Source organism: Mesoplodon mirus (assembly GCF_964341445.2).
Source record: "Mesoplodon mirus genome assembly, chromosome: 7".
Lineage (NCBI taxonomy): Eukaryota > Metazoa > Chordata > Mammalia > Artiodactyla > Ziphiidae > Mesoplodon > Mesoplodon mirus.
The window spans coordinates 33,046,075-33,070,784 of record NC_138983.1 but is presented as its reverse complement, the minus strand read 5'-3'; positions in this window follow the sequence as shown (position 1 = coordinate 33,070,784).

Here is a 24,710-nt window from a genome sequence, read left to right as displayed (position 1 = left end):
TAATGATTAATGATGTTGAGCATTCTTTCATGTGTTTGTTGGCAGTCTGTATATCTTCTTTGGAGAAATGTCTATTTAGGTCTTCTGCCCATTTTTGGATTGGGTTGTTTGTTTTTTGGCTACTGAGCTGCATGAGCTGCTTTTAAATTTTGGAGATTAATCCTTTGTCCGTTGCTTCATTTGCAAATATTTTCTCCCATTCTGAGGGTTGTCTTTTCGTCTTGTTTATGATTCCGTTTGCTGTGCAAAAGATTTGAAGTTTCATCAGGTCCCATTTGTTTATTTCTGTTTTTATTTCCGTTTCTCTAGGAGGTGGGTCCAAAAGGATCTTGCTGTGATTTATGTCATAGAGTGTTCTGCCTATGTTTTCCTCTAAGAGTTTGATAGTTTCTGGCCTTACATTTAGGTCTTTAATCCATTTTGAGCTTATTTTTGTGTATGGTGTTAGGGAGTGATCTAATCTCATACTTTTACATGTCCCTCTCCAGTTTTCCCAGCACCACTTGTTGAAGAGGCTGTCCTTTCTCCACTGTACATTCCTGCCTCCTTTATCAAAGATAAGGTGACCATATGTGCGTGGGTTTATCTCTGGGCTTTCTATCCTGTTCCATTGATCTATCTTTCTGTTTTTGTGCCAGTACCACACTCTCTTGATTACTGTAGCTTTGTAGTATATTCTGAAGTCAGGGATCCTGATTCCTCCAGCTCCAATTTTCGTTCTCAAGATTGCTTTGGCTATTCTGGGTCTTTTGTTTTTCCAAACAAATTTTGAAATTTTTTGTTCTAGTTCTGTGAAAAATGCCAGTGGCAGTTTGATAGGGATTGCATTGAATCTGTAGATTGCTTTGGGTAGTAGAGTCATTTTCACGATATTGATTCTTCCAATCCAGGAACATGGTATATCTCTCCATCTATTTATATCATCTTTAATTTCTTTCATCAGTGTCTTATAATTTTCTGCATACAGGTCTTTTGTCTCCTTAGGTAGGTTTATTCCTAGATATTTTATTCTTTTTGTTGCAGTGGTAAATGGGAGTGTTTCCTTGATTTCACTTTCAGATTTTTCATCATTAGTGTACAGGAATGCCAGAGATTTCTGTGCATTAATTTTGTATCCTGCTACTTTACCAAATTCATTGATTAGCTTTAGTAGTTTTCTGGTAGCATCTTTAGGATTCTCTATGTATAGTATCATGTCATCTGCAAACAGTGACAGCTTTACTTCTTCTTTTCCAATTTGGACTCCTTTTATTTCCTTTTCTTCTCTGATTGCTGTGGCTAAAACTTCCAAAACTATGTTGAATAACAGTGGTGAGAGTGGGGAGCATTTTCTTGTTCCTGATCTTAGTGGAAATGTTTTCAGTTTTTCACCATTAAGGACGATGTTGGGTTTGTCATATATGGCCTTTATTATGTTGAGGAAAGTTCCCTCTATGTCTACTTTCTGCAGGGTTTTTATCATAAATTGGTGTTGAATTTTGTCAAAAGCTTTCTCTGCATCTATTGAGATGATCATATGATTTTTCTCCTTCAGTTTGTTAATATGGTGTATCACATTGATTGATTTGCATATATTGAAGAATCCTTGCATTCCTGGAATAAACCCCACTTGATCATGGTGTATGATCCTTTTAATGTGCTGTTGGATTCTGTTTGCTAGTATTTTGTTGAGGATTTTTGCATCTATGTTCATCAGAGATACTGGCCTGTACTTTTCTTTCTTAGTGATATCCTTGCCTGGTTTTGGTATCAAGGTGATGGAGGCCTCGTAGAATGAGTTTGGGAGTGTTCCTCCCTCTGCTATATTTTGGAAGAGTTTGAGAAGGATAGGTGTTAGCTCTTCTCTAAATGTTTGATAGAATTCGCCTGTGAAGCCATCTGGTCCTGGGCTTTTGTTTGTTGGAAGATTTTTAATCACAGTTTCAATTTCAGTGCTTGTGATTGGTCTATTCATATTTTCTATTTCTTCCTGATTCAGTCTTGGCAGGTTGTGCATTTCTAAGAATTTGTCCATTTCTTCCAGGTTGTCCATTTTTTTGGCATAGAGTTGCTTGCAGTAATCTCTCATGATCTTTTGTATTTCTGCAGTGTCAGTTGTTACTTCTCCTTTTTCATTTCTAATTCTATTCTATTCTAATTCTAATTCTATTCTGTTTTCCTTGATGAGTCTGGCTAATGGTTTATCAATTTCGTTTATCTTATCAAAGAACCAGCTTTTAGTTTTATTGATCTTTGCTATCATTTCCTTCATTTCTTTTTCATTTATTTCTGATCTGATCTTTATGATTCCTTTCCTTCTGCTAACTTTGGTGGGTTTTGTTCTTTTTTCTCTAATTGCTTTAAGTGCAGGGTCAGGTTGTTTACTCGAGATGTTTCCTATTTCTTAAGGTGGGATTGTATTGCTATAAACTTCCCCCTTAGAACTGCTTTTGCTGCATCCCATAGGTTTTGGGTTGTCATGTCTCCATTGTCATTTGTTTCTCGGTATTTTTTTTATTTCCTCTTTGATTTCTTCATTGATCACTTCGTTTTTAAGTAGTGTATTGTTTAGCCTCCATGTGTTTGCATTTTTTACAGATCCTTTCCTGTAATTGATGTCTAGTCTCATAGTATTGTGGTCGGAAAAAATACTTGATACAATTTCAATTTTCTTAAATTTACCAAGGCTTGATTTGTGACCCAAGATATGATCTATCCTGGAGAATGTTCCATGAGCACTTGAGAAAAATGTGTATTCTGTTGTTTTTGGATGGAATGTCCTATAAATATCAATTAAGTCCATCTTGTTTAATGTATCATTTAAAGCTTGTGTTTCCTTATTTATTTTCATTTTGGATGATCTGTCCATTGGTGAAAGTGGGGTGTTAAAGTCCCCTACTATGAGTGTGTTACTGTCGATTTCCCCTTTTATGGCTGTTAGTATTTGCCTTATGTATTGAGGTACTCCTATGTTGGGTGCATAAATATTTACAATTGTTATATCTTCTTCTTGGATCGATCCCTTGATCATTATGTAGTGTCCTTCTTTGTCTCTTCTAATAGTCTTTATTTTAAAGTCTATTTTGTCTGATATAAGAATTGCTACTCCAGCTTTCTTTTGATTTCCATTTGCATGGAATATCTTTTTCCATCCCTTTACTTTCAATCTGTATGTATCTCTAGGTCTGAAGTGGGTCTCTTGTAGACAGCATATATATGGGTCTTGTTTTTGTATCCATTCAGCCAATGTGTCTTTTGGTGGGAGCATTTAGTCCATTTACATTTAAGGTAATTATTGATATGTATGTTCCTATTCCCATTTCCTTAATTGTTTGGGGTTCGTTATTGTAGGTCTGTTCCTTCTCTTGTGTTTCTTGCCTAGAGAAGTTCCTTTAGCATTTGTTGTAAAGCTGGCTTGGTGGTGCTGAACTCTCTGAGCTTTTGCTTGTCTGTAAAGGTTTTAATTTCTCCATCAAATCTGAATGAGATCCTTGCTGGGTAGAGTAATCTTGGTTGCAGGTTTTTCTCCTTCATCACTTTAAATATGTCCTGTCACTCCCTTGTGGCTTGTAGAGTTTCTGCTGAGAGATCACCTGTTAACCTGATGGGGATTCCCTCATGTGTTATTTGTTGTTTTTCCCTTGCTGCTTTTAATATGTTTTGTGTTTAATTTTTGACAGTTTGATTAATATGTGTCTTGGTGTATTTCTCCTTGGATTTATTGTGTATGGGACCCTCTGTGCCTCCTGGACTTGATTAACTATTTACTTTCCCATATTAGGGAAATTTTCAACTATAATCTCTTCAAATATTTTCTCAGTCCCTTTCTTTTTCTCTTCTTCTTCTGGAACCCCTATAATTCGAATGTTGGTCCATTTAATGTTGTCCCAGAGGTCTCTGACACTGTCCTCAGTTCTTTTCATTCTTTTTTCTTTATTTTGCTCTGCAACAGTTATTTCCACTATTTTATCTTCCACCTCACTTATCCGTTCTTCTGCCTCAGTTATTCTGCTATTGATCCCATCTAGAGTATTTTTAATTTCATTTACTGTGTTTCTAATCGTTGCTTGATTCATCTTTAGTTCTTCTAGGTCCTTGTTAACTGTTTCTTGAATTTTGTCTATTCTATTTCCTAGATTTTGGATCATCTTTACTATCATTATTCTGAATTCTTTTTTCAGGTAGACTGCCTATTTCCCTTCATTTGTTGGGTCTGGTGGGTTTTTATCTTGCTCCTTCACCTGCTGTGTGTTTTTCTGTCTTCTCATTTTGCTTATCTTACTGTGTTTGGGGTCTCCTTTTTGCAGGCTGCAGGTTCGTAGTTCCTGTTGCTTTTGGTGTCTGTCCTCAGTGTCTAAGGTTTTTTCAGTGGGTTGTGTAGGCTTCCTGTTGGGGGGGACTGGTGCCTGTGTTCTGGTGGATGAGGCTCGATCTTGTATTTCTGGTGTACAGGTCCATATCTGATGGTGTGTTTTGGTGTCTCTGTAGCCTTCTTATGTTTTTAGGCATCCTCTCTGCTAATGGGTGGGGTTGTGTTCCTGTCTTGCTAGTTGCTTGGCATAGGGTGACCAGCACTGTAGCTTGCTGGTCATTGATTGAAGCTGGGTTCTGGTGTTGAGATGGGGATCTCTGGGAGATTTTCGCTGTTTGATATGTGGAGCTGGGAGGTCTCTTGTGGACCACTGTCCTGAAGTTGGCTCTCCCACCTCAGAGGCACAGCACTGACTCCTGGCTGCAGCACCAAGAGCTTTTCATCCACCTGGCTCAGAATAAAAGGGAGAAAATGTAGAAAGAAAGAATTAGTAGAAGTAGAAAGAAAGAAAGAAGGGAGGGAGGGAGGATGGAGGGAAGGTACTAAAAAGAGAAAGAGAGAAGATGAAGTAAATAGAATAAAGTATGATAAAATATAATAGCGTTATTAAAGTAAAAGAATAATTTAAAAAAAAGAACAAAAACCAAAAAACAAACAAACAAACAAAAATGGATTGATAGAACCCTGGGACAAATGGTGGAAGCAAAGCTATACAGACAAAATCTCACACAGAAGCATACATATGCACATTCACAAAAAGAGAAAAAGGGGAAAAATCGTAAATCTTGCTCTCAAAGTCCACCTCCTCAATTTGGGATAATTCATTGTAAAAAGAGGAAGAGGGGAAAATATCATAAATCTTGTTTTCAAAGTCCACCTCCTCAATTTGGGATGATTCATTGTCTATTCATGTGTTCCACTGATGCAGGGTACATCAAGTTGATTGTGGAGCTTTAATCCGTTGCTCTTGAGACTACTGGGAGAGATTTCGTTTTCTCTTCTTTATTCTCACAGCTCCCGGGCCTCAGCTTTGGATTTGGCCCCGCCTCTGCATGTAAGTTGCCAGAGGGTGTCTGTTCTTTGCTCAGACAGGAGGGGTTTAAAGGAGCAGCTGTTTCAGGGACTCTGGCTCACTCAGGCCGGCAGGAGGGAGGGGTACGGTGTTCGGGGCAAGCCTGCGGCGGTAGAGGTTGGCGTGATGTTGCACGAGCCCGAGGCACGCTGTGCGCTCTCCCGGGGAAGCTGTCCCTGGATCCCAGGACCCCGGCAGTGGCTGGCTGCACAGGCACAGGCTCCCCGGAAAGGGGGCGTGGACAGTGACCTGCGTTCGCACACAGGCCTCTTGGTGGTGGCAGTAGCAGCCCCAGCGTCCCATGCCCATCTCTGGGGTCCACGCTTTTAGCCGCGGCTCGTGCCCATCCCTGGAGCTTCTTTAAGTAGCACTCTTAATCCCTTCTCCTTGCGCACCAGGAAACAAAGAGGGAAGAAAAAGTCTCTTGCCTCTTCGGCAGCTCCAGACATTTTCCGGGACTCCCTCCCAGCTAGCTGTGGTGCACTAACCCCTTCAGGCTCTCTTCCCGCCGCCAACCCCAGTCCTCTCCCTTCACTCCGACTGAAACCCGAAACCTGAGCCTCAGCTCCTAGCCCCGCCCGCCCCGGCGGCCAAGCAAACAAGCCTCTTGGGCTGGTGAGTGCCGGTCGGCACCGATCATTTGTGCGGAATCTCTCCGCTTTGCTCTCCGCACCCCTGTTGCTGTGCTCTCCTCCGCTACTCCGAAGCTTCCCACTCCGCCACTCGCAGTCTCCACCCTTGAAGGGGCTTCTAGTGTGTGGAAACCTTTCCTCCTTCACAGCTCCCTCCCACTGGTGCAGGTCCCGTCCCTATTCTTTTGTCTCTGTTTATTCTTTTTTCTTTTACCCTACCCAGGTACATGGGGAGTTTCTTGCCTTTTGGGAGGTCTGAGGTCTTCTGCCAGCGTTCAGTAGGTGTTCTGTAGTTGTTCCACGTGTAGATGAATTTCTGGTGTATCTGTGGGGAGGAAGGTAATCTCCACATCTTACTCTTCCACCGTCTTCGCCCCCAAGCTCCCATGTATGTTTATATACATCTGTTTCATATAGTAAACCATTTGGCAAAGCATTTGTGTTACTACCTAGTAGTAGTTGTATTGATATTTATTGAATATTTACCATGTTGTAGGCATTTACTTTAGACCAGTGAATTTATTGACAGTACACTAAAGGATCTTTGGAGAGAAGACAGAAGAGAATTTACATTGTATTAAAACCAGAAGCTGGAAATGCTCTGGCAATACTTTCTCCCTTTAATCTGTTTTCCTCTTTGAGTTGTTTCATTCTAACTCCTTTTGTTTATTTTGTTTTGTGTTGGCAGATTTTATCTACTTCTTAACTAATACAACTTTATATTTCACATCTTCCCTCTTTCACTAATGTCACTAATTTCACTGGATCAGTTTCAAGTTTCTAGGAAGCTTGGGCCATCTTTCCACCAGCTATACAATCACCTCTGTATCTGTGGCCATGGGTGTAGGGTCATAGCTTTTAGGACCCTTCCCACATCATGACATCTTTAAAGAAAGAGTGTCATTGTGAACTCAGCCAATACTCCAAGTCAGTCGAAACAACATGCTATGAGGCTAACACATGTTATCAGAGTCAATCCTTTCAACAACATTCAGTTAGGAAGGTAAATCTGAAAGGTTTATACACTTGGTCTAAGGTGCAACAACTGATTGACAGGTCTATGATTTAAATTCAACCTGTTTTTGTTTGTTTTTTTCCTTTCGGCTGCACCACTTGGCATGCACGGTCTTAGTTCCCCAACCAGGGATAGAACCTGCACCCCGCTGCAGGGGAAGCATGGAGTCTTAACCACTGGACCGCCAGGGAAGTCCCTAAATTCAACCTGTTTTAACTTCTAAGCCCAATCAAACCATTAAAGCAGACATGATGTGTAAATATATCACCTATAGGTGAGAACAATTTCCAAAATTGAGCAATTTATCATATAGCTACATTTAGCATGAATGATCTCACTCATTCATCAGATCCTGTATTGACACTTACAAATTATTTCTTTGTATTTCTCGTGAACATGCTAATAAAACCGATAAACATTTTATCACTGGGGAAGAAAACTGCTAACCTTGCATTTCAAGGAAAAAGATAAATATGATGATATGTTCAATTAGGGATTCAGTTTAACATTTCCCTTATCCTGGGCATCAGATTTAATGGAATTTTGCATGAATAAATAGCAGCACAAAACACAGTAGTAACCAGTTTGTAGTACTGAGAGTTACTGATAAGTGCATGTTCTCTTAAAGTTATATATTCTCATACGTTAGGGGATGCTTACAATCTATTCATAAATGTAACCTGAGTGGCTGAGCAAAGCATGAAGGGAGTTTAAAATTAGGAAGGTTTACTTTAGGGAGAAGGGCATTTCCATATGTCTGTGTGACAGTTAGTGGCATAAATCCCTCTTCTCCTGTAACCTTCAGTACCCTGCCCTGCATCACCCAGTATATACTATATATAGCATGATCATGTAAATATGAAAGAGGATAAAAATAAATTTAAAAAGAGGAAATTCCATATGAAACAAATTCATCCTGCCCTCTCCTCATTTTATTACTCTCATTGGCTCAGCACAGATAAAATCAGGCTGTTTGGTGATTTACCAGGCAATGTGAAGACAGACTTTGTTGAGCAGGAGAATATTATGATCTGAGCTATGATTAGGGAGTACATAGCATAGTCCCTGGATCATAAGAGGGGATCAGTAATGCTAATGCACTTATATCTATGGTAAAATATTATATCTTAGGGAATTTACTAAGTATATGTCTCATTTAACATGATTAGTCACAATGCTGTGAGTTTTCTCTTTGTATATGAATGACCATAGGATAATGGGCCATGAAAGATAAATGTAATATTCTTAAAGTTCCAAGATGGTATAGTTTTTAGCCAAATTAAACAGTCTAAGAGTTAAATCTTCAAGTTCCAGATAAGTTAGACAGAATTTATTAGGACAGACACATTTCTTAGTGTTTAAATGTGTACTTTGTGCTTGCAGAAGCATTCTGGAATACTGAGTTCTCAATTGCTCAGGAGTCAGCTGATTTTGTATGAAAATAGTCAATTATGGATACAAGATATGAAATGCAGATGCATTCAAAAATGAACATTGTGAATTCTGGGCTGGCAACAAAAAGTCATGTGACATTATTTTTTCCATCAGCTTGGCCTTGAATTAAGAAAATTAGCCTTTCCAGCCACTTTACAGGCACAATGAGATTTGTTTTCATCAGAAGCCCTAAAGGAGTGATTCAAATTTACAGATTAGGGATAAATAATTATATTATATAAATAAATGTAACATGTATTTTCACGCTGACCTCTACTGAGAATAAGATCTCTTTAGTATAAATTATATGAAACAATGGATGTCTACCAAGAAAGACCTGCCCTATTGTAGAGGTGCTCTGCCACATGTGTGACAAATAACACTCACCAGTGTTGCTGGATTTCCCTCAACTCCCCAGGTTATGAAATGCCTTAATACATTCTCCCAGGTATAACCTTAAAAAAATCCCAAATTATTATTCCCACTTAATTATTAATGATCCTGTATTTATCTTCTTATTATAGAATATTTAAAAAATAATCAAGTGGGAAGGATGGGAAGTGGGGAAAATATAGAAGAAACAAGAGTGGTTGAATGAAGAAGGTTATCAAAACTGGGTGAAGGCTCAGTTGTGTATTCTTTCTATTTTGTACACAGTTGAAATTTTTCACTGTAAAATACAAAATAAAGTTATATATATCATATATAAGTACATATGATACATATATGATATATATAATCATATATATGTGATTTATTAGTAGATTAGGGTTCAAATCCTTGATTAGTCAATGCAAGCTCTGCGCCTTTGGCTAAGTTGCAATCTTTCTGAACCTCAGTTTCTTCAACTGTAAAATTTGGATATCAATCCTTCAAAAATGTTGCTGTAAGAATAGGTTATGTATGTAAACTCTAAAGGAAGGTCTGAGTCAATACATGCCTCTATGTTGTCTTTAAGAGAATTATAAAACAGCTTATCTGCTCAAAGTACCTTTCTACCATGTGCCAGAAAAAATGTTAAAATACACCCACAAACTCATGATGAACAAAAGGCATATGGGGCCACTATGATTGGTGCTATATAATCCATAAACTGTATACAGCAATTTTAAGTACCTGCCATAAAATGATTGCTAAAACCATTGTTGTTACAATAATTCCCAGTCACCAAAGCTGTAGAACAAAGGTAGGAAGTTGTCATCCTGGAATTGCAGACCAGCCAGTACACGGGAGAGGAGCTGAGAAAGCTGAAGTTAGGTTCTATAGCCCCAAATCTCCACCTGAACCTGATTAAATTTCAGCTTTTCTACTTACAAGCCTACCTTAATTAAACCATATTTGCTAATCAAGAAATTAAAAAAAACCATTTAATGCCAACTTTACTTACTTTACTTCAGCTGGTGAGAAACTGTGAAGTAGGTTCCTAGGGGGTCTCAGATACTCACTAGTCTCTCCCTGCAGGATCGTGAGCTCCCTCTGACTGGTCTCCTCTCTCTTCAGTCTCCAGTTCTGCTTTTACCTCTAAGTGTCCTATTTCACATCATGTTTGCCTTGTAAGCTGCTCCATATCATTTGATTTAGAGAAAATGGAATTTAAATGTAAAATAAATACATTCATAAATACCCATTACATGTGAAATGGAATATGGAGAGAAACACCTAATGGATTGTGAACTGTCATTGAGGTGGGAATGTTAATGAGGCAGTGAGATGCTGTATTAGTTTCCTAGGGCTGCCATAACAAAGTACCACAAACTGAGTGGCTTCAAACAACAAAAATTTACTGTTTCACAATTCTGGAGGCCAGAAATCCAAGAACAAAGTTTCAGTAGGGCCATGTTCCCTCTCAAGTTTCTAGGGAAATATCTGTTCCAGGTCTGTCTCCCAGCTTCTGGTAGTTCCCTGTTTTGTGGCAGTATAACTACAGTCTTTACATGTCATTCTCCATCTCTGAGTCTGCATCCAAATTTCCCCTCATTATAAGAATACCAGTCATATTGGACTAGGGTTGGTTTTCACTCTATTCCAGTATGGCCTCATCTTAACTAATTACATGTGCAAAGATCTTATTTCCAAATATGATAACATTCTGAGATACTATAAATTAGGACTTCAACATATTAATTTTGGGAGAACACAATTCAACCCATATAAGGTACACCAACATGCATTCCATATTTCACCTATAATTAGGATTTTGGTACCACATGCATTTGGGACTCAAGGATACTAGAAGTATTGTCCATTTTTTTCAGTAAAACTCTATGTTTATATCTGTTTTGAAACTGTAGCAAGTAAAGACTCAATTTTAATGTTAATAAATTTAGACTTGTAACATAAGTTTTTACTGTAATGTTTTTAATTTTATCGATCTTAAGTGTTATTTAGAAAGCCATTCATTTAATGAGCTACTTTTCTCAGTATGTCTAGATAATATAATTTATCTTTACAGAAATAATTTTATTTTTATTAATTTTTTCTTGTATAAGTTAACCACTTTCTATGGAAAATAAATTAATTCAGATGACTAATTCACTGGTTTGCACCTTAATACTATATCTTTAAAGTTTAAATATTACCATAAATATCTGTATCCTATATCAATAGAACACAATAGTGTTGATTATCTTGTTCTGTCATTAACAGGGGTTACAATTACATACAAGAATTTTATAGTGAATAAACTAAAAATGTGTTTTTTAACACATAAAATTTTGCCCTGTAAAATTAAAGTTGTTTACTACATATATAACATTTTTAATTTAATCAAATAAAATATAACTTTGATATAAAAGTCTACTATATGCAATTTACATGCATCATCTATTTTAATCCTAATGACAACGTGAAAAAGCCATTATTATTATTCCAACTTGACAGATGAGAAGAACAAAGAAAAAAGAAAACAAGTTGTCCTCCCAAGTCACAGAATTATCAAGTGAAAGACCCCAGGTTCTAAAGCCTAGGTTATTACTACAACTCTACCTCACTTTACAGGTAAGGCAGATAAAGTCATACATGAGCTCATGTAGACCAGAGAAAACCCATTTTTTGAGAGGTAGAAGTTTATATTCTTCATAGCAGACCCATGTTTATAAATCATTTTTTAATAGCTGAAAGAAAGAGCATTTAAAGAAAAAATTACCCCAAATCCCTTCACTTATCCAAATTATTTAAATTAGCCTCCAACCAGAATAATATTAAGTGAGTGATGGGGGTTCTCAGAAGCTTTTTTAATCCAAAGCATATACATAGACACTGACTTCTGAAAATACCTGTTCCTTTGCCCTCTGTCCACAGATAACAGAGACGCAGAATAGAGACAGAAGTCTCCTGAGGTTCCAGAATGCTCCACAATGATTGGAATGAATCTCCCTGGGCAGGCCAGTAGAGGGCTTCTGTTCTAATCCTTATCTGAAAGATAATGTAATAAGAAGCAGAGTCAAAGAGGAGAAGGCTGAATTATCGCTGGAGACTACATATATATTTTTCCTGTTACAGAAGAGAATATTTAATCCAATATTATATAAAATCACTAGAAATAATGAGAATAATTAATTCCACATTATAGAATTAGAGCTAAAGTAAGCACATGCTTTATAAAATATAAGAATATATAAGATTATATGAAACTGAGATAATGTGATACCATGCATATTTTCTATTACTTGTTCTAATGTTAATTTCAGATTATACCTGGATCTTCTGATTCTTTTATTACTTTCAGTGCAATAGTTGTCCCTTGTACTGGAACTTCTATACTAATTATAAAGAAATCCAAATCTTATATCTAAAATAGCTCAGAGTGGTTCTACTTAGTGAATTATGTTGACCAACCTATTTTGGTTCCAATTAGCTACAGCCCAGCTTCATGTAAAGCTGAAACCCTGAAGAGTTTTCTTCAACAATTAATTTAGGGCTGTCTAAATCACCTCCTTTGCAGCTCAGCAGATTTTTTTTTTCTTTTTGGAAGTAATAATTATTGAAATTTTGCAAATTAGGTAAAAATAATGAATTTAAAGATTCAAAAAGCTCAGTGAACCTCAAAGAGCATATAAATGAGAAAGCTATGCCTGGGTACATCACAAACAAACTGAAAATTAATATAAATTGAAAAATCTTCAATGCAGCTAAAGGAGGCAGAGAAATGAAATAAATCTGTCTAAGGTAATCAAGACTTACATCTCTTCTATGAATTGTTAAGCATGCACATTTAGATTCCCTTAGGTAAGAGTTAAACATTATTAATCATGACTCTCAAATTTGAAACATGAACATTCAGGGGATGAATATAACTCCAATGTAATCCTTTTCATGAGGAGCAAAACTTTAATAATCATTGGTAAGTACTAATTATAAGTATTTATTTTTTGGTCTTTTAATCTATTTTTTTTTTTTTTTTTTTTTTTTGTACACGGGCCTCTCACTGTTGGGGCCTCTCCTGTTGTGGAGCACAGGATCCAGATGCGCAGGCTCAGTTTGCCATGGCTTATGGGTGCAGCCGCTCCATAGCATGTGGAATCTTCCCGGACTGGGGTATGAACCCGTGTCCCCTGAATCGTCAGGCAGACTCTCAAATACTGCGCCATCAGGGAAGCCCTCTTTTAATCTTTTTTAAATTTATTTTTATGCAACAGGTTCTCATTAGTTATCTATTTTATACATATTAATATATATATGTCAATCCCAATTTCCCAGTTCATCCCACAACCACCCCCCTCCCGGTATCCCCCCTTGGTGTCCATATGTTTGTTCTCTACATCTGTGTCTCTATTTCTGCCTTGCACACCAGTTCATCTGTACCATTTTTCTAAACTCCAAACATATGCATTAATATACGATACTTGTTTTTCTCTTTCTAACTTACTTCACTCTGTATGCCAATCTTTAGGTCCACCCACGTCTCTAGAAATTACCCAGTTTCATTCCTTTTTCATAGCTGAGTAATATACCATCATATATAGGTACCACATCTTCTTTATCCATTCGTCTGTCAGTGGGCATTTAGGTTGCTTCCATGACCTGGTTATTGTAAACAGCACTATAATGAACATTGGAGTGCATGTGTCTTTTTGAATTATGGTTATCTCTGGGTGTAGGCCCAGTAGTAGGATTACTGGGTCATATGTTAATTCTATTTTTAGTTTTCTAAGGAACCTCCATACTGTTCTCCATAGTGGCCGTATCAATTTACATTCCCACCAACAGTGTAAGAGGGTTCCCTTTTCTCCATACCTCTCCAGCATTTATTGTTTGTAGATTTTTTGATGATGGCCATTCTGACCAGTGTGAGGTGATACCTCATTGTAGTTTTGATTTTCATTTCTCTAATGATTAGTAATGTTGAGCATCATTTCATGTGTTTGTTGGCAATCTGTATATCTTCTTTGGAGAAATGTCTATTTAGATCTTCTGCCCATTTTTGGTTTGGGTTGTTTGTTTTTTTGATATTGAGCTGCATGAGCTGCTTGTATATTTTGGAGATTAATCCTTTGTCAGTGAGTTCATTTGCAAATATTTTCTCCCATTCTGAGGGTTGTCTTTTCGTTTTGTTTATGGTTTCCTTTGCTGTGCAAAAGTTTTTAAGTTTCATTAAGTCCCATTTGTTTATATATTTTTTAAATTTCCATTTCTCTAGGAGGTGTGTCAAAAAGGATCTCCCTGTGATTCATGTGATAGAGTGTTCTGCCTATGTTTTGCTCTAAGAGTTTTACAGTATCTGGCCTTACATTTAGGTCTTTAATCCATTTTGAGTTCATTTTTGTGTATAGTGTTAGGGTGTGTTCTAATTGCATTCTTTTACATGTGTCTGTCCATTATTCCCAGCACCACTTATGGAAGAGGCTGTATTTTTGCCATTGCATATTCTTGCCTCATTTGTCAAAGATAAGGTGACCATATGTGCATGGGTTTATCTCTGGGCTTTCTATCTTGTTCCATTGATCTATATTTCTGTTTCTGTGCCAATACCATACTGTCTTGATTACTGTAGCTTTGTAGTATAGTCTGAAGTCAGAGAACCTGATTCCTCCATATCCGTTTTTCTTTCTCCAGATTGCTTTGGCTATTCTGGGTCTTTTGTGTTTCCATACAAATTGTGAGATATTTTATTCTAGTTCTGTGAAAAATGCCAGTGGTAGTTTGATAGGGATTGCATTGAACCTGTAGATTGCTCTGGGAAGTACAGTCATTTTCACAACATTGATTCTTCCAATCCAAGAACATGGTATATCTCTCCATCTGTTTCTATCATATTAATTTCTGTCATCAGTGTCTTACAGTTTTCTGCATACAGTCTTTGGTCTCTTTAGGTAGGTTTATTCCTAGGTATTTTATTCTTTTTGTTGCAATGGTAAATGGGACTGTTTCCTTAATTTCTCTTTCACATTTTTCATCATTAGTGTACAGGAATGCAAGAGATTTCTGTGCATTAATTTTGTATCCTACTACTTTACCAAATTCATTGCTTAGCTCTAGTAGTTTTCTGGTAGTATCTTTAGGATCCTCTATGTGTAGTATCATGACATCTGCAAATAGTGACAGTTTTACTTCTTCTTTTCTGATTTGGATTCCTTTTATTTCTTTTCCATCTCTGAATGCTGTGGCTAAAACTTCCAAAATTATGTTGAATAATAGTGGTGAGAACGGGCAACCTTGTCTTGTTCCTGATCTTAGTGGAAATGGTTTCAGTTTTTCATCACTGAGAACCATCTTGGCTGTGGGTTTGTCATATATGGCCTTTATTATGTTGAGGAAAGTTCCCTCTATGCCTACCTTATGGAGAGTTTTTATCATAAATGGGTGTTGAATTTTGTCGAAAGCTTTTTCTGCATCTATTGAGATGATTATGTGGTTTTTATGCTTCAATTTGTTAATGTGGTGCATCACATTGTTTAATTTGTGTAGTTCGATGAATCCTTGCATTCCTGGGATAAACCCCACTGGATCATGGTATATGATCCTGTTAATGTGCTGCTGGATTCTGTTTGCTAGTATTTTTTTTTTTTTTGAGGATTTTGCATCTATGTTCATCAGTGATATTGGCCTGTACTTTTCTTTCTTTGTGACATCTTTGTCTGGTTTTGGTTTCAGGGTGATGGTGGCCTTGTAGAATGAGTTTGGGCATGTTCCTCTCTGTGCTCTATTTTGGAAGATTTTGAGAAGGACTGGTGTTAGCTCTTCATTAAATGTTTGATAGAATTCACCTGTGAATCCATCTGGTCCTGGGCTTTTGTCTGTTGGGAGATTTTTAATGACAGTTTCAATTTCAGTGCTTGTGATTTGTCTGTTTATATTTTCTATTTCTTCCTGGTTCAGTCTCAGAAGTTTCTGCATTTCTAAGAATTTGTCCATTTCTTCCAGGTTGTCCATTTTACTTGCATAGGGTTGCTTGTAGTCATCTCTCAGGATGCTGTGTATTTCTGCAGTGTAAGTTGTTACTTCTCCTTTTTCATTTCTTATTCTGTCGATTTGAGTCTTCTCCCTTTTTATTGTGATAGGTCTGGCTAATGATTTATCAATTTTGTTTATCCTTTCAATGAAGAGCTTTTGGTTTTATTGATCTTTGCTATCATTTCCTTCATTTCTTTTTCATTTATTTCTGATCTGATCTTTATGATTTCTTTCCTTCTGCTAACTTTGATTTTTTTTTTTTTGTTCTTCTTTCTCTAATTGGTTTCAGTGTAAGGTTAGGTTGTTTATTTGAGATTTTTCTTCTTTCTTGAGGTAGGATTGTATTGCTATAAACATCCCTCTTAGAATTGCTTTTGCTGCATCCAATAGGTTTTGGGTTGTCGTGTTTTCATTGTCATTTGTTTCTAGGTATTTTTTGATTTCCTCTTTGTTTTTCTTTAGTGATCTCTTTGTTATTTAGCAGCATATTGTTTAGCCTCCATGTGTTTGTATTTTTTACGGTTTTTTCCCTGTAATTGATATCTAGTCTCATAGCATTGTGGTTGGAAAAGATACTTCATATGATTTCAATTTTCTTAAATTTACCAAGGCTTGATTTGTGACCCAAGATATGATCTATCCTGGAGAATGTTCCATGAGCACTTGAGAAGAAAGTGTATTCTGTTGTTTTTGGATGGAATGTCCTATAAATATCAATTAAGTCCATGTTTTTTAATGTATCATTTAAAGCTTGTGGTTATTTATTTTCATTTTGGTTGATCTGTCCACTGGTGAAAGTAGGGTGTTAAATCCCGTACTATTATTGTGTTACTGTCGATTTCCCCTTTTATGGCTGTTAGCATTTGCCTTATGTATTGAGTTGCTCCAATGTTGTGTGCATAAATATTTACAGGTTTTATATCTTCTTCTTGGATTGATCCCTTGATCATAATGTAGTGTCCTTTTTGTCTGTTTTAATAGTCTTTATTTTAAAGTCTAATTTTTTAAATTAGTTTCTGCTTTATAACAAAGTGAATCAGTTATACATATGCATCTGTTCCCATATCCCCTCCCTCTTGCGTCTCCCTCCCTCTCACCCTCCCTTTCTCACCCCTCCAGGCGGTCACCGAGCTGATCTCCCTGTGCTATGCGGCTGCTTCCCACTATCTATCTACCTCACGTTTGGTAGTGTATATATGTCCATGCCTCTCTCTTGCTTTGTCACAGCTTATCCTTCCCCCTCCCCATATCCTCAAGTCCATTCTCAAGTAGGTCTGTGTCTTTATCCTTGTTTTACCCCTAGGTTCTTCATGACATTTTTTTTTCTTAAATTCCATATATATGTCTTAGCATATGGTATATGTCTTTCTCTTTCTGACTTACTTCACTCTGTATGACAGACTCTAGGTCTATCCACCTCACTACAAATATCTCAGTTTCGTTTCTTTTTATGGCTGAGTAATATTCCATTCTATATATGTGCCACATCTTCTTTATCTATTCATCTGATGATGGACATTTAGGTGGTTTCCACCTCTGGGCTATTGTGAATAGAGCAGCAATGAATATTTTGGTACATGTTTCTTTTCGAATTATGGTTTTCTCAGGGTATATGCCTAGTAATGGGATTGCTGGGTCATATGGTAGTTCTATTTGTAGTTTTTTAAGGAACCTCCATACTGTTCTCCATAGTGGCTGTACCAATTCACATTCCCACCAGCAGTGCAAGAGTGTTCCCTTTTCTCCACACCCTCTCCAGCATTTATTGTTTCTAGATTTCTTGATGATGGCCATTCTGACTGGTGTGAGATGATATCTCATTGTAGTTTTGATTTGCATTTCTCTAATGATTAATGATGTTGAGCATTCTTTCATGTGTTTGTTGGCAATCTATATATCTTCTTTGGAGAAATGTCTATTTAGGTCTTCTGCCCATTTTTTGGATTGGGTTGTTTGTTTTTTGGCTACTGAGCTGCATGAGCTGCTTTTAAATTTTGGAGATTAATCCTTTGTCCGTTGCTTCATTTGCAAATATTTTCTCCCATTCTGAGGGTTGTCTTTTGGTCTTGTTTATGATTCCGTTTGCTGTGCAAAAGATTTGAAGTTTCATTAGGTCCCATTTGTTTATTTCTGTTTTTATTTCCATTTCTCTAGTAGGTGGGTCCAAAAGGATCTTCCTGTGATTTATGTCATAGAGTGTTCTGCCTATGTTTTCCTCTAAGAGTTTGATAGTTTCTGGCCTTACATTTAGGTCTTTAATCCATTTTGAGCTTATTTTTGTGTATGGTGTTAGGGAGTGATCTAATCTCATACTTTTACATGTCCCTCTCCAGTTTTCCCAGCACCACTTGTTGAAGAGGCTGTCCTTTCTCCACTGTACATTCCTGCCTCCTTTATCAAAGATAAGGTGACCATATGTGCGTGGGTTTATCTCTGGGCTTTCTATCCTGTTCCATTGATCTATCTTTCTGTTTTTGTGCCAGTACCACACTCTCTTGATTACTGTAGCTTTGTAGTATATTCTGAAGTCAGGGATCCTGATTCCTCCAGCTCCAATTTTCGTTCTCAAGATTGCTTTGGCTATTCTGGGTCTTTTGTTTTTCCAAACAAATTTTGAAATTTTTTGTTCTAGTTCTGTGAAAAATGCCAGTGGCAGTTTGATAGGGATTGCATTGAATCTGTAGATTGCTTTGGGTAGTAGAGTCATTTTCACGATATTGATTCTTCCAATCCAGGAACATGGTATATCTCTCCATCTATTTATATCATCTTTAATTTCTTTCATCAGTGTCTTATAATTTTCTGCATACAGGTCTTTTGTCTCCTTAGGTAGGTTTATTCCTAGATATTTTATTCTTTTTGTTGCAGTGGTAAATGGGAGTGTTTCCTTGATTTCAATTTCAGATTTTTCATCATTAGCGTACAGGAATGCCAGAGATTTCTGTGCATTAATTTTGTATCCTGCTACTTTACCAAATTCATTGATTAGCTCTAGAAGTTTTCTGGTAGCATCTTTAGTATTCTCTATGTATAGTATCATGTCATCTGCAAACAGTGACAGCTTTACTTCTTCTTTTCCAATTTGGACTCCTTTTATTTCCTTTTCTTCTCTGATTGCTGTGGCTAAAACTTCCAAAACTATGTTGAATAACAGTGGTGAGAGTGGGGAGCGTTTTCTTGTTCCTGATCTTAGTGGAAATGTTTTCAGTTTTTCACCATTGAGGACGATGTTGGCTGTGAGTTTGTCATATATGGCCTTTATTATGTTGAGAAAAGTTCCCTCTATGCCTACTTTCTGCAGGGTTTCTATCATAAATTGGTGTTGAATTCTGTCAAAAGCTTTCTCTGCATCTATTGAGATGATCATATGATTTTTCTCCTTCAGTTTGTTAATATGGTGTATCACGTTGTTTGATTTGCATATATTGAAGAATCCTTGCATTCCTGGAATAAACCCCACTTGATCATGGTGTATGATCCTTTTAATGTGCTGTTGGATTCTGTTTGCTAGTATTTTGTTGAGGATTTTTGCATCTATGTTCATCAGTGATATTGGCCTGTAGTTTTCTTTCTTTGTGACATCCTTGCCTGGTTTTGGTATCAAGGTGATGGTGGCCTTGTAGAATGAGTTTGGGAGTGTTCCTCCCTCTGCTATATTTTGGAAGAGTTTGAGAAGGATAGGTGTTAGCTCTTCTCTAAATGTTTGATAGAATTCGCCTGTGAAGCCATCTGGTCCTGGGCTTTTGTTTGTTGGAAGATTTTTAATCACAGTTTCAATTTCAGTGCTTGTGATTGGTCTGTTCATATTTTCTATTTCTTCCTGATTCAGTCTCTGAAGGTTGTGCATTTCTAAGAATTTGTCCATTTCTTCCAGGTTGTCCATTTTTTTTGGCATAGAGTTGCTTGCAGTAATCTCTCATGATCTTTTGTATTTCTGCAGTGTCAGTTGTTACTTCTCCTTTTTCATTTCTAATTCTATTGATTTGAGTGTTCTCCCTTTTTTTCTTGATGAGTCTGGCTAATGGTTTATCAATTTTGTTTATCTTCTCAAAGAACCCACTTTTAGTTTTATTGATCTTTGCTATTGTTTCCTTCATTTCTTTTTAATTTATTTCTGATCTGATCTTTATGATTCCTTTCCTTCTGCTAACTTTGGGGGATTTTTGTTCTTCTTTCTCTAATTGCTTTAGGTGCAAGGTCAGGTTGTTTACTCAAGATGTTTCCTGTTTCTTAAGGTGGGATTGTATTGCTATAAACTTCACCCTTAGAACCTCTTTTGCTGCATCCCATAGGTTTTGGGTCGTCATGTCTCCATTGTCATTTGTTTCTAGGTATTTTTTGATTTCCTCTTTGATTTCTTCACTGATCACTTCGTTATTGAGTAGTGTATTGTTTAGCTTCCATGTGTTTGTATTTTTTACAGCTCTTTTACTGTAATTGATATCTAGTTTCATAGCATTGTGGTCAGAAAAGATACTTGATACAGTTCCAATTTTCTTAAATTTACCAAGGCTTGATTTGTGACCCAAGATATGATCTATCCTGGAGAATGTTCCATGAGCACTTGAGAAAAATGTGTATTCTGTTGTTTTTGGATGGAATGTCCTATAAATATCAATTAAGTCTATCTTGTTTAATGTATCATTTAAAGTTTGTGTTTCCTTATTTGTTTTCATTTTGGATGATCGGTCCATTGGTGAAAGTGGTGTGTTGAAGTCCCCTACTATGAGTGTGTTACTGTTAATTTCCCCTTTTATGGCTGTTAGTATTTGCCTTATGTATTGAGGTGCTCCTATGTTGGGTGCATAAATATTTACAATTGTTATATCTTCTTCTTGGATCGATCCCTTGATCATTATGTAGTGTCCTTCTTTGTCTCTTCTAATAGTCTTTATTTTAAAGTCTATTTTGTCTGATTTGAGAATTGCTACTCCAGCTTTCTTTTGATTTCCATTTGCATGGAATATCTTTTTCCATCCCCTTAATTTCAGTCTGTATCTGTCTCTAGGTCTGAAGCGGTTCTCTTGTAGACAGCATATATATGGGTCTGTTTTTGTATCCATTCAAGCAATTTGTGTCTTTGGGTGGGAGCATTTAGTCCATTTACATTTAAGGTAATTATTGATATGTATGTTCCTATTCCCATTTTCTTAATTGTTTTGGGTTCGTTATTGTAGGTCTGTTCCTTCTCTTGTGTTTCTTGCCTAGAGAAGTTCCTTTAGCATTTGTTGTAAAGCTGGTTTGGTGGTGCTGAACTCTCTTAGCTTTTGCTTGTCTGTAAAGCTTTTAATTTCTCCATCAAATCTGAATGAGATCCTTGCTGGGTACAGTCATCTTGGTTACAGGTTTTTATCCTTCATCACTTTAATTATGTCCTGCCACTCCCTTGTGGCTTGTAGAGTTTCTGTTGAAAGTTCAGCTGTTAACCTGATGGGGAGTCCCTTGTGTGTTATTTGTTTCTTTCCCTTGCTGCTTTTAATATGTTTTCTTTGTGTTTAATTTTTGACAGTTTGATTAATATGTGTCTTGGTGTATTTCTCCTTGTATTTATTTTGTATGGGACTCTCTGTGCCTCCTGGACTTGATTAACTATTTCCTTTCCCATATTAGGGAAATTTTCAACTATAATCTCTTCAAATATTTTCTCAGTCCCTTTCTTTTTCTCTTCTTCTTCTGGAACCCCTATAATTCGAATGTTGGTGCGTTTAATGTTGTTCCAGAGGTCTCTGAGACTGTCCTCTGTTCGTTTCATTCTTTTTTCTTTATTTTGCTCTGCATCAGTTATTTCCACTATTTTATCTTCCACCTCACTTATCCGTTCTTCTGTCTCAGTTATTCTGCTATTGATCCCATCTAGAGTATTTTAAATTTCATTTATTGTGTTGTTCATCATTGTTTGTTTACCCTTTAGTTCTTCTAGATCCTTGTTAAACGTTTCTTGTATTTTCTCCATTCTATTTCCAAGATTTTGGATCATCTTTACTATCATTATTCTGAATTCTTTTTCAAGTAGAGTGCCTATTTCCTCTTCATTTGTTAGGTCTGGTGGGTTTTTATCTTGCTTCTTCACCTGCTGTGTGTTTTTCTGTCTTCTCATTTTGCTTATCTTACTGTGTTTGGGGTCTCCTTTTTGCAGGCTGCAGATTCGTGGTTCCCATTGTTTTCGGTGTCTGTCCCCAGTGGCTAAGGTTTTTTCAGTGTGTTGTGTAGGCTTCCTGTTGGAGGGGACTGGTGCCTTTGTTCTGGTGGATGAGGCTCGATCTTGTCTTTCTGGTGGACAGGTCCATGTCTGGTGGTGGGTTTTGGGGTGTCTGTGGCCTTATTATAATTTTAGGTAGCCTCCTTGTTAATGGGTGGGGTTGTGTTCCTGTCTTGCTAGTTGTTTGGCATAAGGTGTCTAGCACTGTAGCTTGCTGGTCGTTGAGTGAAGCTGGGTGCTGGTGTTGAGATGGAGAACTCTTGGAGATTTTCACCGTTTGATATTATGTGGTGCTTGGAGGTCTCTTGTGGACCAGTGTCCTGAAGTTGGCTCTCCCAACTGAGAGGCACAGCACTGACTCCTGGCTGCAGCAACAAGAGCCTTTTATCCACCCGGCCCAGAATAAAAGGGAGCAAAAGGAGAAAGAAAGAATTAGTAGAAGTAGAAAGAAAGAAGGAAAGAAAGGAGGGAGGGAGGAAGGAGGGAAGGTAGGAAAAAAGACAGAGAGATTATAAAGTGAAATAGAATAAAGTAAGATAATATATAATAGAGTTATTAAAATAAAAAAAGTAATTATTAAAAAAATAAAAAGAAAAAAAACAGACGGATAGAACCCTGGGACAAATGGTGGAAGCAAAGCTATACAGACAAAATCTCACACAGAAGCATACACATACACATTCACAAAAAGAGGAAAGGGGAAAAAATCATAAATCTTGCTCTCAAAGTCCACCTCCTCAATTTGGAATGATTCGTTGTCTATTTATGTATTCCACAGATGCAGGGTACATCAAGTTGATTGTGGAGCTTTAATCTGCTGCTCCTGAGGCTGCTGGGAGAGATTTCCCTTTCTCTTCTTTGTTCTCACAGCTCCCAGGTCTCAGCTTTGGATTTGGCCCTGCCTCTGCGTGTAGGTCGCCTGAGGCCTTCTGTTCTTCACTCAGACAGGACGGGGTTAAAGGAGCAGTTGCTTCGTGGACTCTGGCTCACTCAGGCTGGGAGGAGGGAGGGGCACAGAGTGCATGGCGAGCGTGCGGTGGCAGAGGCCGACGTCACATTGCACCAGCCCAAGGCGTGCCATGCGCTCTCCTGGGGAAGCCGTCCCTGGATCCCTGGACTCCGGCAGTGGCGGGCTGCACAGACTCCCCGGAAAGGGGGCATGGACAGTGACCTGCGTTCGCACAGAGGCCTCTTGGAGGCGGCAGCAGCAGCCTTAGCGTCCCACGTCCGTCTCTGGGGTCCGCACTTTTAGCCATGGCTCGCGCCCATCCCTGGAGCTCCTTTAAGCAGTGCTCTTAATCCCCTCTCCTCGTGCACCAGGAAACAAGGAGGGAAGAAAAAGTCTCTTCCCTCTTCGGCAGCTCCAGACTTTTTCCCGGACTCCCTCCCGGCTAGTCGTGGTGCACTAACCCCTTCAGGCTTGCTCTCCCGGAGCACTGAAATGTGAAACATGAGCCTCAGCTCCCAGCCCCACCCGCCCCTGCAGGTGAGCAGACAAGCCTCTAGGGCTGGTGAGTGCTGGTCAGCACCAATCCTCTGTGTGGGAATCTCTCTGCTTTGCCCTCCGCACCCCTGTTGCTGAGCTCTCCTCCGTGGCTCTGAAGCCTTCCCCCCTCTGCCACCCGCAGTCTCTGCCCACGAAGGGGCTCCTAGTGTGTGGAAACCTTTCCTCCTTCACGGCTCCCTCCCACTGGTGCAGGTCCCGTCCCTATCCTTTTGTCTCTGTTTATTCTTTTTTCTTTTGCCCTAACCAGGTGTGTGGGGAGTTTCTTGCCTTTTGGGAGGTCTGAGGTCTTCTGCCAGCCTTCAGTAGGTGTTCTGTAGGAGTTGTTCCACGCGTAGATGAATTTCTGGTGTAGTGGGGAGGAAGGTGATCTCCGCGTCTTACTCTTCCGCCATCTTCCCCTCTCTCCTAAAGTTTATTTTGTCTGATATAAGAATTGCTACTGCAGCTTAGTTTTGATTTACATTTGCATGGCATACTTTTTCTATCCCCCCACAATTACTTCCTTTAATATCAAGTGCCTCCCCCCATCCTTGCCCATAATTTGGTTATATAATTATTTATTGTATACTCATGTGTAAAATATTCAAGTTAAATTATAACAACATTCATAATTGTCATATTTTCTCTAATTAATTTTATTATTAACATTTGAATAGGGACAATGTAATATACCTTAGTTCTAAATTATACTTTAATGGCAGTTAATATTTGAAGTTCTCTAATCACTTGTGTATTCCCTATGGATGGGGTACTAAAAATGCTTCACCTATAGCTATAGCATCTGTGATAGAATATTTTCTAGTTACTATAGATAATTAGAAATATATTTTCATTGGGGAAATACATGGCAGCCAATATATGTAGATTAGTTAGGAAGATTCTACAGGCATCACTCCCCTTATAAGAATTGCATGAGATGATTTTAGCAGCCTGTGATCTCAGACTGTACATCCAGGCTTAGGGCTCAGTTTTGGCCCTGTGTCTCTGTAACTGGGAGAGGATTTTGTTGTTTAACCAGACCATTAAATTAGCGTAGCTAACCATGAAATATTGCATCTTCCTCAAGAGAGTCGTCTCTGCAAGATACTTTTCTCAGCACTTAGTTTCACAACTGAAACTTTATCAAGGTTACAAAAAATATTCTGTAACAGTTGAGTATTTGTTCAAA